The sequence below is a fragment of the Prunus mume genome, linkage group LG4 (assembly GCF_029339155.1).
Source record: "Prunus mume cultivar Tortuosa linkage group LG4, ASM2933915v1, whole genome shotgun sequence".
Classification (NCBI taxonomy): domain Eukaryota; kingdom Viridiplantae; phylum Streptophyta; class Magnoliopsida; order Rosales; family Rosaceae; genus Prunus; species Prunus mume.
The window spans coordinates 26,830,357-26,833,605 of NC_142701.1; the positions used below are offsets into that span (position 1 = coordinate 26,830,357).

General features: G+C 33.3%; 1 pseudogene; it reads right to left on the bottom strand.

Moving 5' to 3' along the window:
• Window positions 1-313: 313 nt before the first annotated feature.
• Window positions 314-1,466, bottom strand: LOC148918299 (uncharacterized; annotated as a pseudogene).
• Window positions 1,467-3,249: the final 1,783 nt, after the last annotated feature.

Genomic DNA, 3,249 nt, shown 5'->3' on the forward strand with positions numbered 1-3,249 from the left:
ACCTTTATATGGTCCCAAATACCCGCTCATTTGTGGGTAACCCGCATCCACAAGATAATATTTTCCTGTAACCAATAAGATATGTTTAATTATAATACAATTTGAAAGTGCGAAAATTTGAAGTTTAATGATATGTACATATTTGAAACATTACCATTTGGAGGTTTGGGAAAATTTAAAGCATTATTTCGTAACGCTGATAAAAATACTCTTGTATCATGTGCAGTGCCTACCCAACCTGCACATGCAAATATGAATTGCATGTCAAAATTACATAGTTGTGAACATTTATCTTTTCTCTTGATTTAGGAATAACCGAGTTGCAAAAAATCACAAATGGCTCCCAGGCCCTGCACCAGGTAAAGATGAAACTACTTTCATCACTTCAGTAATGCTGCTACCTTGGGACCCTTTCATCATCATTGAAGTTGTACTCCTATTCTCCATTACATCAACCATCCGCTCAATTTGTTGTGACAATTTAACAGCACCTCCTACCTTCCCCACTTTTGTAGCAACTCTATTTCCGTTCTTCTCTTTCTTAACTTGTGTATCAAGTTGTTGATTTGTTCTCTTTTTCCCCTTCCCTCAAGATTTCTCAGTAACTTGAATTGTTTCATCTGGTACGTATACGAGATCATCAGAATCATCACCATTGTCGAGTATAATACCATCACATTTGGATGAATCATAAGTTGGAAGTACACCAGATGAAGGTGCCCAAGCATGGGCACCAGTTGCAGTGGTGTTCATGAACATTCTATCAAACTTCTCTTCCATGTTAGGACTAATACCCTTTCTACGTAATTTTGCATATTTTGGATTTATCTACAAATCAAAGAGAACAACATTAAAAACTATTACATATGTTTCATTGAATTATAATAAACAAACAACATTAAAAAATATTAATAACATACCTCAATTTTGTTATGCCACCATTCGTCAGAAGCATCAATAGTCCCAAGTTTGGAATTCCACCCAAGACCAGTTTCTTTTCCAATTAGTTCTTTCCATATTTTCCATTGTTCCTTAAGTGCATCCCACTTATTTTTCAATTGTGATTTATCATACTCGACTCCTGTCTCTTTACTCATGCTAATCCTCACATTTTCCCATCCTTCTTTCTTAAAGTGAGTACCAGGACGATTACCTGCCTCCACCTCCTTGATACACAGGTCACAAAATATAGTTGTATTCTGATTATTCCATACAGCCGGAACTCGTGATCCACTAGCCACATTATTATTCTTCACCATCTGTGCATGTCCTTATATAAATATGTATGTATTGGGAGATGAACATGTTATAGCAAATAATGTTTTTACTAAAAACATGCATAGTGCCTAAGTAATTACCTATAGGAAAATTTGGGCAAAACTACATACATCAAAAGCAATACACCATGTTGTACAAGATGACAAGGATTCAAACACACTCCCATATATTTTTCCCTTATTTTTTGGGTTTGCAGTTTTGATATTTATTCACAAAAGATTAATAGAAGCCAAAGAAATAAAGGGAATTAAAAGTTTGCAGCAAAACTAGTTATGGAAGACATGCGAAGGTGAGCAGCTGTATAACAAATTAGTTTTGCTGGTTGTAACAAATTTTGACTGGCATTGCTGGCCTCACAGTTTTGGCTCTTAGCTTGTTGAGATATTCAAGAAGACCCTAAAATCGTAGGTGACATTGACATAACAGAGCTCTAGATACATGAAAAGTGCCAAGGTTCCAGTAATAAGTTTAGGACGGTTCTTTTTTTCAATGCTCAATGATTTTAGGTGTACATATAAGCTCAATAATAGCTGAATTTCTGTAGAACCATAATTTATACAAAGGATAAGATACTAAGATGGAAGCAAATACAAATTTATTTGGCCCCATTCGAGGCTTGTAACATGAATGTGTATTTCTCCTTTGTAACTTCCTGGCATGGACACCTTTATGCTTAAAGAAACCATGGACAACCAGTAGAAAAAATTTGAATGTATATAAAACCAGTAGAAACCATGGACAATCAGTAGGAAAAACAAAAAAAAAAAAAAAACTAGAGCAGCACGTATATAGAAAGTTTGAGAGATTGAAGAATCTAACCTTGTCAAAGAGATTGAGAGAGATTGAGCGAATGGTTGTTTCCAAACTTGGGAGGCTACGTGAAGAAACTTGGGAGGCTATGTGAAGATGAACTTTGGTGTTTGCAGATTTGAGAGAAATACGTAGGATAGATTTCTAACCTAATAAGGGTATTTGTGGAATTGCGAAAATTTCATTAAAGGAGCGCTTCAATTAAAAGCTTTAAAAGCAACCAGGTTCTGTCAAAAGACCATTGCTTTTAAAATAAGCAGGATATTTTATTTTACCAAACACCTTAAAGCTTAACTTTAAAGTTAAGTAGGTTTTTGGCCAAAAAAAGCAATCCCAAACAGGGCCTTACTGACTTTAAAACTATTAGAGTGCAACTACAATTTTAGAGTAATTAATTATAATTAATTGGTTATTTTATTATTATGTCAAAAAAGTTTATAAGCATTTTGGTTAAGTAAAATTTTATTCATCTTTTGGTACACCATATTAGACTCTAGATAGGAGTAAATGGTCTGTCAGTTGTTTGGTGTCAACTTGTATTATTTAATTACTTGACTATTTTAAACAGTTTGAGCTTTTAATACTCTCATTACCTGATTAACTAATACAACCCACACACCCCGGTTTAGATAATACACGCTTAATTATAAGGCTAGGAAAAAAAGAACACACGTTCTATGTGAAAAATCAGACACTATTTTTATCTTCTTCTCCCTAGGATTCTTCTCTGTTATCTTCTCCAATGATTATTCTCTTCACTATTCTCCAAGTATCCATCTCTCTTTCTCATACTCTCTCAAAGATTTTAGAACTTTCACGTTTAATAATGTATTATACACGTATGCACGTATTTTTCATGTTTAATACACTTATTTTTTACAAAAATTTCAATAAGATACAAAATTCACATATTATACATATAATTTTCACATATTATTGAATAAAAATACTACATATTTGTAAAAAAAATTTCAGTTTTTCACTAATTTTTTTTAAAAAAAATAGTATAGCTATGCAACTATACTCGTTTTCTATTATTTTTTTAAATAGTACAGGTACCTATTTGACACTTGGAGCATAGTAAGGGTGTATATATAAAGAGTGTAGCAGTCCGGCTATATTATATTCACACAGTTGTCTGCAAAGCACACCTTCCCACCC